The sequence below is a fragment of the Leptonychotes weddellii genome, chromosome 6 (assembly GCF_054177405.1).
Source record: "Leptonychotes weddellii isolate Sample4059 chromosome 6, ASM5417740v2, whole genome shotgun sequence".
In the NCBI taxonomy this organism is placed as follows: Eukaryota; Metazoa; Chordata; class Mammalia; order Carnivora; family Phocidae; genus Leptonychotes; species Leptonychotes weddellii.
Window position 1 is genome coordinate 65,637,724 of NC_138374.1, and position 14,441 is coordinate 65,652,164.

The window sequence follows — 14,441 nt, forward strand, 5'->3', positions numbered from 1 at the left end:
GGCTCCCTGCTCGGCGGGGAGTCTGCTTCTCCCTCTCCCACTCCCCGTTTGTGTTCCCTCTCTCGCTGTGTCTTTCTCTGTCAAATAAATAAATAAAATCTTTAAAAAAAAAAAAATGCTACTAGGGATCCCAAGAATAGCCTTAGCTTCTCTAGCAGCAGCCATATAGCACAGGGATGCTCCCTCACTAACTTTCCAGCTTACCTTTTTTTTTTTTTTTCCCCAGCTTACCTTTTAATAGCAATCTCATGCAATACGATTTCATTATTAGTTAGTAGCTGTAATAATAATCCATAGGGCCATGAGGGGCTGTCATAAATGCTACAGACGACTGGGACTATTCACCACCTAGCAGTACTACATATTCAAATAAATTAACAAATACTTACTGATTACTTACTGAATGCTAAATACTGCTCTAAAGGAGGTTTCTACACACTTGCCAAAACTTAAGGCTAAAGAAACATAGTGGTGCCCTATACGAATCATTTGGTGGTAGAGAAAAGAGCATATCGAATGCAAATAAAATCTTGCTAAAGCCATCAAAAAAGAGTGACAAAGCTCTGTTACATACTAATGCACAAGGACAGTTTAAAAGTCACAGAACGATACTTATAGTATGAGCCCATTTTTGAAAAACCAAGCATAACAAAATAAATCCTCTTTTGTAAATGTATATGTGCAAAGAAAAAGGTATGGAAGAATATATTCCCTACTTTTAGTTAGCTCAAGTTGCCCACAGGAAGGGAGACTGGGGAACATAATGACTTTTACTATTCACTGTACGATTTCTGTAATTTTTAATGTTTATAGCAAATGTTACAAGCAAACCTGTATTGCTTTTATAATAAAAACTTATTAATTTATTTTTTATTAAAATATTTTATTTATTTGAGAGAGTGAGCGAGAGAGAGAGATTGAGCATGAGCAAGGGGAAAGGCAGAGGGAGAAGCAGACTCCCCTCTAAGCAGGGAGCCCAATATGGGGCTCGATCCTAGGACCCTGGGATCATGACCCGACTCAAAAGCAGATGCTTAACCAACTAAGCCACCCAGGCGCCCTAAAAACTTATTAATTTAATTTTGCTAGGAAAAGAACTAGTTTAGAAAAATAGGTCTCCAAGTTCAGGTAAAGCAAAATTAGGTGACTAAGTGTCAAAAGCCCTCAGACACGAAACAACTTTTCTTAAAAATCACTGGACAACTTTCAGGAAGGATATTCAGATAAAAAATAGAGATGGGTCCTTTGGTGAGATACCCTTATCAAGATAAAACTGAAAAAATGGAAAGCTACATTATTTTAAAACTCCCAAACAGGCATAAGACAAGCTGCCTCATTTAAACTTTGACAGCAATAGTAGCTCCTTTGTCTTCAAGCCTGTTCAGCTTTCCTTTTACTCCTCTCTAGAGTCCAGACAGGCTTGGCAGGGCCCCATCACTCATTTGCCCCACCCCCACAGGCTCCCGATGCCAGACCAGCTTCAGGTGACTAACTGCCACATCAGAAGAGTGATCGGATCAAGAGAAGAAAAAAATGTTTGCCCTACATAAGCAAGGCTAGAGGTGGATGCTTATCCAGAAAATAAATATCTCCAGTGGTTCACCTAATCCAATAACAACCCTCTAGGCTTGGAAGTAAAATTTACTTTTCCCTTGAAAAAAATCCCATCTGGACAAACCAGCTGCAAATTAGAAGAGAGGACAAGTATTATAATTACTAAGAGAAGCTTCTGCATCAGGAAACGGAGGGCTGGGATAAAATAAAAGTTTGAAATGGGAGCAAAGAGTTCTTAGAATAAAGAAATCTGGTTTTCCCCTTCCATGAAATAGTCTCTTTTTTTTTTAAGATTTTATTTATTTATTTATTTGACAGAGATAAAGAGCGAGTGAGCGCACAAGCAGGGGAACGGCAGACAGAGGGAGAAGCAGACTCCTCACTGAGCAGAGCTCGTTCCCAGGACCCCGGGATCATGACCTGAGCCGAAGGCAGATACTTAACTGACTGAGCCACCCAGCTGCTCCTAAATTTTGTTTTTAAGGAATTCATAAAGACAAAAATAACAGGTTTTAACCTTAATCACAAAATTACAACTTTTCCACCAAACTTCCAAATCAACTTTTAAATTAAAAAAGATTAGTGACTATATCACCCTGAAAGCCTACTTTAAACTCACAAGAGTTTGCACATTCTTTCCACAGAACTAATAATAATAGCTACAATTTATTGAGAATTTACTATGTAATAGATCCTATTACATTTAGACATCCCCCATAACCCCATGAGGTAAATACTACAAACGTTCCTCATTTTAGGCAAGGGCACCAGCCTTCTTAGAAGGTTTAAGAAAACTGCCCACAATCTGGATAAGTAGGAGAGTCCCAATTCAATCCCAAGGAGTCTTGATTAAAGAATCCTCACTCTATCAGTTTACAAAAGACATGACAGGCTTTTATGGGAATAATAAAGCTACCACATACTGACTGCTCAGAACTATGCCAAGTTCAGTATAAAGCATTTTAAATGATATTTCATTCGGTACTTACACAACTTTGTAAGGCAACTATTATTATCCCCAGTTTGCAAAAAAAGAAAAGAAAAAAAAGAAACTGATGTTTCCTTTCATTGCAAAAATAAATAACTCTGCCCAAACTTCAACAGCCAAGTAAAGAACAGAGTGAGACAGTACTGGGAATAAGACCTCTCTTTCCAAGCCATATGCTCTTAATCATTTACACTGTTTATTGGGCACTTTAACTAAACAAAGATGGTTTTTATAGTCATATTCAGGTATAGCTTTTTACTATCGGTATAAAGTGAATCTTTTCTTTAAATGCCACTTGCTCAAAGTTTTGTAGTTTATAATCTTCATTTCTGCTATTAAAGTAAATGATTAAAAAATGAGTGATTTTCAAAAAAACTTATTAAACAGGTATCTAGAATTATGCTCTCATAAATGATTATGCCCAGCAAAATTATCAAATTAGGAGACAGCAACCTGTTCCTTGGCAAAGCCTTGACACAGGACTTCAGATATCCTAGAGCTAAGTCATACTGCCAAAATTTATCTATAAATTAGAAGAAAATGGCTTAAATAAGTCTACATAAAGTATCCATACTACCACCCAAGACACACTACATATAATCTGACATACTTTAATAGCATAAAGCTATTACAGAATTATTATTCTCTTAATTATAGCTAAATTTATCATTTGATATAGGAGCACCTGGGTGGCTCAGTAGGTTCAGAGTCTGCCTTCGGCTCAGGTCATGATCCCAGGGTCCTGGGATCGAGTCCTGCATCGGGCTCCCTGCTCAGCAGAGAGTCTGCTTCTCCCTCTCCCATTGCCCCTCTCCCCCAGCTCATGCTCTCTCACTCACTCTCAAATAAATAAAATCTTTAAAAAAAAAGTGATATACATTATTTTCTGTAAGATTTTCTTCCGTATAAATCATAATGGTCCAGAGAATCAGCTTCTGTACCACGTGACTGCCAACATCAGTGTTAAGCTGGAAAGACACTCACACCAGCAAGAGTAATATAATCTCTAACTGTATCCTAAAGCTAAGTATATCTAGATATTCAGTTAGACATTATCCTTGCTCTGGATGACCCCATTTGGCAAAAAAGTGAATGTGGAAAAAGTAATAACAAACATACATTAACTTTTATAATAAATAGTTTCATAAGTAAAGCCAGCATGCTAAAAACTACACTTCCAGATTTTCAGAGCAACCTTTTAAAATTATTTTATGAAATGTTTCCATGAATCAAAGGCTATTTATTTATAATTGAAAAATTCAAATTCGTTCCAGAAATTCAAAAACTCAAATACTGTAAGCTATATATGCATTTCACATAAATGCTAACATTTCAAAAATAAAAACTCTTTTCTGATTGTACAGTGATCTAAACAAAAAAAAAGAAAAGAAAAGAAACTAAGTAGTAACCACTTGATTACCTGTTTGTTTAAGGATAAGATCAGAAGGACATACAAACAACTATTCCTATTAAAATGATTACCAGCATATCAGCAAACAGGTGATACCACAGAGTTGTGTTTCTTAATATCTGTATTACAGGTTCCACTGAGAAGCTGATGAAAGCTATGGTTCATCTTCCCAAGAAAGCATATGGGTATATGAAATTTTGCACATAACTCTGGGGAGAGGAGAGATTCACAGCAATCTTGAAGCCCATACTTGGACCTTCCCAATAGAGTATGAGCAAATATTGATTAAGGAATACTGGGAACGGGGCGCCTGGGTGGCTCAGTCATTAAGGGTCTGCCTTCAGCTCAAGTCATGGTCCCAGCGTCCTGGGATGGAGCCCCGCATGGGGCTCCCTGCTCAGCGGGAAGCCTGCTTCTCCCTCTCCCACTCCCCCTGCTTCTGTTCCCTCTCTCACTGTCTCTCTCTGTCAAATAAATAAACAAAATCTTTAAAAAAGAAAAAAGGAATACTGGGAACTATACTCAAAGTAAAACATGTGTCATTTTAAAACTTTCCCTTTTTCTTGTCTTTTATTTTGTCCCTTGCTTCTATTAACCAGCCAAAATATGACCATTAGCACAGAAAGTTAAACATGAAGTTTGGTTTCTCTGTCTCTGTAAACTGATCCCCGTAGATCTGCCTTTTATTTTCTAGTAAACTGTTCATATATTTTCATAATCTCCAAACCTGAATGCTATCTCGAATCTTAGTATGAAAATGATCAGATTTCTAGAAACACATCATCTTCCATAGAAAACCTGAATGTCAGAATTTCCAGTACTTCTGAAAGCAGAAATGTAACAATTTTTATACAAAAGTTCTCATTTAAAATTAAGTTAAACACACCGATTAGAAGTTTAAGAGATAACAAATATGTATACAGTCTTATTTTGACGTAAAGTAATTATATGAAAATATTTCAATTATCTTGGAAACAAAAGCTAGTTATATAGCTTGTTTTGTTCAATGTCCATTAGGTGTAAAGGAGGCCCAACTGAAAAGAAAAAAGACGGACATACTTTCTTTAGAGGCCTTATCAAATCCATACCTTCTATAATCTACATTTAAATATCAAAAGGATGAACAGGACTATGGCTTCCACCGCTTACTGTTAGTGTCATATAGAATACTAGATCATAATTTTCATGAGTGTAGAAACATCTTTGTTCTGTGACACCAAAAGGAAGGCAGAAGGAGTCTTATTTTTAAACAATTCATCAAGAACAAAAGTTTGTAGGGGCGCCTGGGTGGCTCAGTCGTTAAGCATCTGCCGTCAGCTCAGGTCATGATCCCAGGGTCCTGGGATGGAGCCCCTCATCGGGCTCCCTGCTCAGCAGGAAGCCTGCTTCTCCCTCTCCCACTCCCCCTGCTTGTGTTCCCTCTCTAGCTGTGTTTCTCTCTGTCAAATAAATAAATAAATAAAACTTTAAAAAAAAGAACGAAAATTTTAACTGTTTTAAATTTATCTATTAACAAAAATTTAATATAGCATACCTGTATCTTTTTTACAGCCATATTTCACAGAGCAATACACCACTTAGCATTTTTCACAAATATAAAATATAATGCTTATTTCCAAAAATTACACAGCCCTAACTTCATCCTCAACGCCAGTTTTTCAATTATTCAGCCAAAAAACTGTTCTCCTCAACTCTCCTTCCTCTACAATCAATCTGACCAGAACTACTGCTGGATCTACCTTCAAAAGAGATCTAGACTTTGACCACTCCTCACTTCCCTCACTGTGGTGGCCAATATCCCATCCCACCATCATCATCATTACAGCTATTATTAAAATAGCTTCCTAACTATATCCCACCATCATCATCATAACAGCTATTATTAAAATAGCTTCCTAACTGGTCAGCTTCTATTCTATCTTCAACTTGCCTTCAGCCTGTTTTTAACACAGCAGTCAGTGATCCCTTAAAAATATAATGAAACTCTGTCACTCTGTAATGAGACTGCGTAACTCCTCTGCTCAAAACTCACAGTTTCTATCAGAGTAAAACTCTAATTCTTTCAGAGTAAAAACCACAATCCTTAACAAAGGCTGTCAAGGTCCTAGGTGATCTGATCTGCTCTGCCCCGAACCTGCATCCCCTTTTTCTGTCTGACCCATCCCCTCCCATTCTCTTCTTTCCTTACTCTACTCCAGCCACTTCGGCCTCTGCGCAGTTCACTGAACATGTTGAGCTGCCTTTAAAGCCACATGACTAACTCTTTCACATCCTTCAGTCAAGTGTTTGCACAAATGTCTTCTCAGTATACTTACCTGACCACCTTATTTAACACTATAACCTGTCCCACCCCCCCGCATTCCCTACCCTCCTTACCCAGCTCCCCTCTTATTTCCATACTATTTGCCACCTAACAAACTAGAATACTTATTATGTTTATTCCTCTTTGTCTGTCTCCCCACCTTAAAATAAGATCCACAGGGCCTGGACTTTGTTTTGTACATTGATATATCCTAAATGGCTAGAACAGAGACCAATACATAAGTGTTCAATAAATGTTGGATAAATTTTTTAATGTTCAAATCTTTGGTGGCCATGTGATACAATGGCACAAAGTATCTGAAGCTAAACACTCAGCTCTCAACAGGGTTATCAAAGATAGTATTACTACCCTGTAAACAGAAAGATCCACTCCTAGGACCCAAGAAAACTGAAAACATGTTCACACAAAAGCTTACATACAAAAGTTCACAGGAGCATTTATTCATAATAGGCAAAAAGTGGAAATTATCCACATGTCCAACAGCTAGTAAGTGGATTAGCCAAATGTGGTACATCCATTAGATGAAATATTATTCACCAATAAAAAGGAATAAAGTACTGCTACAAAATGAACCTTGAAAATATTATACTAAGTGAGGGTGCCTGGATGGCTCAGTTGGTTAAGCGTCTGCCTTCAGCTCAGGTCATGATCCCATAAGGTCCTGGGATTGAGTCCCACATCAGGCTCCCTGCTCAGTAGAGAGTCTGCTTCTCCCTCTGCCCCTCCTCCCTGTGTGTGTGCACGCACGTGCTCTCTCCCTCTCGCAAAAATAAATAAAATCTTAAAAAAAAAAAATATTATGCTAAGTGAAAGAAGTCAGGTACAAAGGCCACATATTGTATGATTCCACTGATAGGAAATGTCCAGAATAGGCAATCCCCTAGAGACCGAAAGTAGATTAGTGACTGCCTGGGGAGAGACAGAGGAGGAGAACAAGGAGTGACATCTAATAGGTACAGGTTTCTTGTTGGGAAGACAAAAATGTTCTGCAGTTAAACAGTAGTGAACAGATGCACAATCCTGTGAAAATACTAAATACTGACCTGTACACTTTATTTTTTTTTTAAGATTTATTTATTTGAGAGACAGCACGTGAGCGAGAGTACTTGAGTGTGTGCGGGTGTGGGGAGGAGCAGAGGGAGAAAGAATCTTAAGCAGACTTATTTGCTGAGCATGGAGCCTGATGCCGGGCTCGATGCCAGACCCTGAGATCATGACCTGAGCCAAAATCAAGAATCGTACGCTTAACCGACTGAGCACCCAAGCACCTCTGCACTGTAGACTTTGAAAGGGTGACTTTTATCTCATTTCCTAAAATTTAAAAACAAAACAAAACAAAAAGATGGAAAGGACTGTTCAATGTTCATGGCTCAATGTTCATGGCTCCCTAATAAGGGAAGGCTAAGAGTTGGGAATGCCTTCTTGGCTGTATTCAATCCTAAGAATCCCATCCACCAATTAATCACAGAAGACATATTTTAAAAGGGGAGGGGGAGAGACTAGTCAACCATAAGTAGCAGCAAGAAGCAGAACTTTCCTTCACATCCAATCCATTCAAATCCTATCATCCCCACCGGCAACACACCCACCTTCCCACCTGGTCCACCACCATCTCTCACCAGAACTAACTTGGCAGCCTTGCCATTGGTGCCCCTCCTTCTACTCTTGCTCCCCCACAGTCTAGCCTCTGACCAGCAGTTACCGCTTAAAAATGTAAATCAGATCACTTTACTCTCTTGCTCAAGACCCTTCAGTAATTTCCAATACACTCAGGTTTTACTCCAAGTCCTTTCCAAGACCTACAAGGCCCTACACTGAACTGGTCCTTGTGATCTCTCTAGCCTCATCTCCTACCACTCCAGCTCTAAAGGCTTTCCTGTTCCCTAAGGTATGCCACGGTCAAACAGGCCAAATACATTCCTCCCCAGGACCCTAGCCCTTGTATTTTCTGCATAAACCACTCTTCCTCCAGATAACTGAATGGCTCACTGTATCACTTGTTTCGCATGATGCTTACATGTCATCTCCAAAAACAGGCCATTTATTACACTTCACCTAAAGTTAACACCTTCTGTCACTGTAACCTCTTATCCTGATTTTGCTTTACTTCACAGCACTTATCACTTTTTTTTTTTGCTTGGTGTCTGTGTGTCCTAATTTAAAGTAAACTCCATGAGGGGAAGAACTCTTGTTTTGTTTAGTGCTGTATCCTCAATACCTAGAAGCATGTCTGATACATGGAGGGTACACAATTATTTCTTCAGTGACTGAATTCACAGACTGAAGTAGCAGGAACACATTCTTTAGTGAAATATGTACTCAACCAACATGCTTTTTTAAAAAATTACAATAGACAATTAGCAATTTAGACAGAACACACGTCAGTATTTTACAAAATTACCTGTTCATCAAGAAGACCACAAATTCATAGGACAAAATACATACGCCACATTATAGATGTAAATCTTCTCAAATATTACAGTTAAAAGTTAATTCACACTGAATTAACCATGCCTCTGATTTCTCTTCATCCTACCTGCTCTCTTAATCTTACATTTTAACTAGAGGATGTGGACATCCTACAGGTCCCTTCAATACTCAAAACCCTGTACAACATCTTTATTTCAATTCCAACAATACTTCAGGTGACAATAATATCAATCTCATGCCCCATGACAGAAACTTCTTCCCACCCTAGGGCAAGTTACTAGGTCCTGAATTCTGTTTCCTAGATATCTCAGATCTACCCCCACTGCATTAGTTCAAGCCCCTACTCACTTCTCAGTTGGACTTCTCACCTGGAATCTCCAGATCTTCCATTCAGATCTCCCATTTGGCGTATTCACTACGATACTACCAAAGTGACCTCTCCAGAATATAAATCCACCAACTTTACTCCTTTCAAACAACCTTCAGTGGTTCTATGTACCGTTCAAGAAAATTTTCAACTGCCTAACTTAGCCTTCTCCCATCCTTGCCCTCCTATTTCCATCCCAAACACATCATGCTTTAAGTTAGGCACAGCGAAGTTTCCAAATACACTACCTTGATTTTTTTCATTTTCCAACATGTAGTCCCCTGTCTCACTGTTTTTTACCCTTCTTTGCCCAATGAAAGCTTTAACATTCAGCTTAGATGTCAATTCTACCACAGAACTTTCCATGACTCTGATTTAGATGTCCTCTTCTGTCCTCCCACAGCACTTACCACAATTATTGTATACTGTGGTCAATACTCTTATAATTCAATATGTGCTGTTCTGCTTTGTTTTTCTGTGTCTTCTACTAAATTGTGAGCTCCTTGAGAGCAGATCTGATAGCTTATTCACCTTCATTCCACACTGCCTGATGCATGGGGTTGTTGTTAAATGAATGATTTATGAAAGAGGGTAGAAGGAAGAGGAAGAAAGAAGGGGAAAACAAGGAGGTAGAGAGAGTGATGGGAGAGGGAAGAAGCAAGTGAAGAAAAAGAAGGAAGAGGGGGGGGGAAAAAGGAAGGGAAGAAAAGAGGGAAAGGAGAAGCCAGGGAAAGGAAAGGGGGAAGGAAGGTGGGAGGAAAGGGGAAGGGGGTGAGAACATGCACACAAGCAAAGGGCATTTGTAATCAATCCATTATTTTTGTGTGTTCTAAAGCCAGTGATTACTGAAGATAATGGTAGATCTGAAAAAGCCCACTGTCCCAAGATTCTAAGCACAACCATCTAAATCACTTATCCCATAAAGATTCTGAAATCTCCAGCCTCTCCAGCTTCTCCCACTTCATTTGAAAATTTACTGCAATGTAATGAGAGATGTTAATAATGTGCACGATGTATAAGCAGGAAAAGTTTTAGTTAGAAAAAAGTAGGAAATGAATCGGACATAATTAAGTCTTAGAATCATTTACAAACTTTTAATAATTTAGGATTTCCTGAAAATGTGCTATCACTGACATTGAAAGACCTATAAAAACTATAAAAAATCCGATGTAACCCCAATATCATGACCTATGTTAAGAACAGAACTGCTTTGTGTTACAGTGCTATTTCTCAAAAACACACTGGGCAAAAATATTACAAGACAGAATATACTAGTGAGTGAAGGGGCTTTATTTAAATAAACTCTTGAAGTAAGTACTACAGCAAAATTGTTTCTAAAATATGTAACATTTAAAATGATATATACATTTTTCTTTATTTTGGGACTCTAAAGCAACAACCAGAAAAGTATTACTAAACATTCTTTCAATGACATCAATACACTGCCACTTAATAAAATTTAAAAATTTCTTGTGACTGGGGCGCCTGGGTGGCTCAGTCGTTAAGCGTCTGCTTTCGGTTCAGGTCATGATCCCAGGGTCCTGGGATCGAGCCCCACATCGGGCTCCCCACTCCGCGGGAAGCCTGTTTCTCCCTCTCCCTCTCTCCCTGCTTGTGATCCTGCTCTCACTGTGTCTCTCTCTGTCAAATAAATAAATAAAATCTTTAAAAAAAAAAAAAAATTTCTTGTGACTAATAAAACAGACAATAAAAACTTAAAAGCTTGCCTCAAAGTACTAGTATGTTTGGAAAGATCTGATAAATAGCATAAATCCTTCTATAGCTCAGTTGTCATTACAATTTAGAAACTGGGAACACACACAAAAAAGAGAAAATGTGAGCCCAATATAATCACTACTAAATACTTTTTGAATTACAACTTTGTTAAAGCAAAATACCAATCATGGGCAACCTCTCAATGTTCACCATGTAAGAAATTACGTTATAAGAAATACGCTAAGTTTGTAGTACTGCTGATTATCAGAAGACTCCCAATAAGAAGACTTACTATACATACAATAACAGGAAGTTCTTCTTGTATAAAATTAGAAATTTAATAACTCTTCCTTTGAACATTAGTAGTACCCTTTTTTAAAAAGGCAATGTTAATGGAAATGCTAAGCACTTAAAATTAGTAGTTCTAAAATGATACCAAAAATTTGCATTTGCCTAATACTATGACACTTTTAAGGCTGAAGTTTCCAACGTAGTTTCATTTTTTAAACACAGAAGTTAAAAAAAAAAAGGGGGGGGGAAATGAAAGGAAGAAAACGAAAGAAAAGAAAAGTTAAATCTTAAGGACCTTCAACTTAACTACATTTCTTTTAATCAAATGTTAACAGAGTACCCAAGATGTGCCAGGCAGTTCACTGGGAACTATGATAGACTGCAGTATCTATCACAAACTAAATCCTGTATTATTCATCTTCTGAATTTATTATGTTATTCAACCCAACACTTTTCTTAAGAAATTCTCACCCAACACCAAGGAAAATATACAGTTTTTCCTAACAAATTCACTTGTCACTGTTTTACACAGGTCTCAGGAGTTATAGGTAGCATCTGTGACTAATAAAAGGAATCTGTTTCTGAAACATAACTGATTATTTTTTTCATTTACATGAAGATGAGACAGGAATTCAACAGATATAAACTGTTTCAGGTAGTTTATAGCACCCCAAACTCAAGAAGAAAAAAAACTAAAAAAAAGAAAAACTAGACTAAACTTACTTTGTATAGCTGATACATATTTAAGTAGTCACAACTTTTACTTTCTTCCATAAACACAAGCATTACAAATTTTCATTTAGATGCAGTACTATAAAAGCAGTTGATCCTGAACAGAAGAAAACTTGTTTTCAAATAATTCACAGGAACTATCAAAAGTAGACAACATTTACATTTTCCCATACTATTCTATGCATTTCTATACTTGTGAACACACCCTACCCTTTCATGCACTTCCAAATTTGTCATGGATGAAAAATATCTCTAGTTTCTAAGTTCCACCAGTTGAATCTCGAAGGGCCAGATATCTAAGGCTTTTCATTCTCCAGTGTATTAAAATATGACAGCATTCAATTACATAGTCTCTAAAAAAAAAACCTATACTTTCACTGCCATGATCTCTTCCACCAATTAAGTAAACTCTACTTTTTACACACTATCCTCCATTCAGTTAACATGTTTACATTTAAGAGTAACCTGGCCATGGGTTTTCCACATCAATCCACATTGCTTTTATCACAACATCTAACAATTTACAGACTAAATGGATCAACAAAGAAAAATAAACCATATAATCCTAAATCCCAGGAAATACAAGGAAGAACTGCTATCTCTGAGTTATGTAAAGATCACAAAGATTCTCTTTAAAAATCTTTCAATTCAGATTATTTTCATGGCTAACCGAATAGGTCTTCTGCTAAAAATTCACAGTACTGTTCACACAATAAACGAGATTTTCTTTCATCAATGTAATCGCTAGAACCACCATACAGTTCAGTTTCTAGAGTCAGATTACTTGACCTGCTTTTTCTGTTTTACCTTTTAAAATACTTTATTTCATGCAGTTACTCCTGCCTTACCCTGCAAAAAGAGACGTTCTATATGGGAGAATTATGCTCAGTGCGACATCCTGTAAGTGGCCCCAACTCCACAGCTAAACCGACAGAGAGCCACACCAGCTGAACCCCATCGTCTCCCGGGAAAGGGGCTCGGGCTCCAAGCTACCAAACACACCTTCCTCTGCAAAACTCGGAGGCCCCACACACGACCTCGATCAACAGCCCCCGCCCCCACTTCCCCAATTCTAGAACCCAGAGATCATTTTCTGTAAGCAATCTTACCTTCATGATGATTCCGGGACCGCGATCCCCTCGAAAACAGCAGATTCACCTGCACCTGGAGGAGAAACAAAAGACACCCGGTCAACACCACAGGCACCCCTCTGTACTGGCGGAGGCGGTGGGAACCGAGCGAAGCCTGAACCCCGAAGCAAAAGCCGTAGCGGACGTCAACCTCCGAAACACGAAACGCCGATGAGGGGCTCCCTGGCCTCGCCAGCCCCGCAAACCCAGCCACCTACACAGCTCGGCAGCTTCCCGTCCCCATTGTCGGGACCCGACGGAGTTTCCAGTCTCCGACAATGACGCCATTTCTGTCAGAGAAGAAACTCACAACAAGCCCGGGGGCCGGCGCGGGGCCGGCTGTCCTCCCGGAGGGCCTCCGGGCCCGGCCGAGCGGGTCGGTGCCCCAGAGGGTCGCGCAGCCCCGCGTCCGAGCCGGAGCAGGCCCGGGCCCAAGGGGCCCCGGATGGGGGCGGCGGAGAGGCCAGGCGGGCCGCAGAGCCGCGGGCAGGACCGACCCACCGCACAACCGCTGCCCACGTCCCGTTCCGAGGCGGAGACCAGACAAGTGCGAGGGGGATCCCCGGCTGCCGGACCGCGGAGACCGCCAGAGGACCGAGGGGCCGGGAAGGGGCACAGTCCCCCGCGCCGGCCCGGGCCCCCCATCGCGGCCCGGAGCCGGTAAGGCGCTGAGTGTGCGGCCGCCAGGCTGGGGGGCGACTCGGGCTTGGCAACTGCACGGGGGCGGGGGCTCCCGGGAGGCCGAGGCCCCGAATCCGGGCGCCCGGCGAGACCCCCGAGCGATCATCCCCGGCTCCTCGGCTGGGCCCGGTGACTCCCGAAAGGACCCCCTTACGAGACGGTGAAAGCCTCAGAAAATGACCCTACCTTCCGCGGAGGCGAGCTCTGACCCTGGCACGTCCAGAGTTCCCTCCCCTACTCCCCCCAAAACCAGTAGGCCCGGGGGAGAGATGGGGGAAGAAGGGCGGCGGGTCCAGCGGTTGCTGAGGCTGAAGCTCCGGCTCCTCCTCCTCCCGCGGCGGCGACTGGTACCTTTGTTTGGCGGCCGCTCGGGCTCCCTCGCTGGGGGGAGGGGGGACGACGAAAAATCCCTCCCGGACTGAAGGTCCGGGCCCCGAATCGCGCTGCCCTCCAGAGGACGGCGGCGCCAGACCCTCTGCGGCTCCCTCCGGGCAAAGGTCCAGGCGGTGGCCGTGGCGGCGGCAAGCTTAAGCTCAAGAGTCTCCCTCCGCTCCGGCGCCCGAGCTCCTCACTCCGGACTCGACTGACGGGCAAACATCGCTTCCCCCCCCAAACCCCAAGTGTCCCCCCTCCCTTCTTTCTCCCCTCCCCTAGATATTTTCCCCTCCCCTACCTCTTTCCCGAAGGGCCTCTTAGACGACCTCGGATTGGTTAACATTCTTTAGAACCCGCCCATACCCTATTCTTATTGGTCCCCGGGATACAAACAACGACGCCATTTTCCCACCACTTCTATGGAAACAGAAAGTTACGCCTCA

At 41.0% G+C, this 14,441-nt stretch overlaps 1 long non-coding RNA gene across 1 annotated transcript; it reads right to left on the reverse strand.

Moving 5' to 3' along the window:
• Positions 1-1,660: 1,660 nt before the first annotated feature.
• LOC145722232 (uncharacterized) lies at positions 1,661-14,235 on the reverse strand. Its single transcript, XR_014146348.1, has 2 exons — positions 13,810-14,235; positions 1,661-12,976 (listed from the first exon to the last, which is right to left on the reverse strand). It is a non-coding gene; the product is annotated as an uncharacterized LOC145722232 (long non-coding RNA).
• Positions 14,236-14,441: the final 206 nt, after the last annotated feature.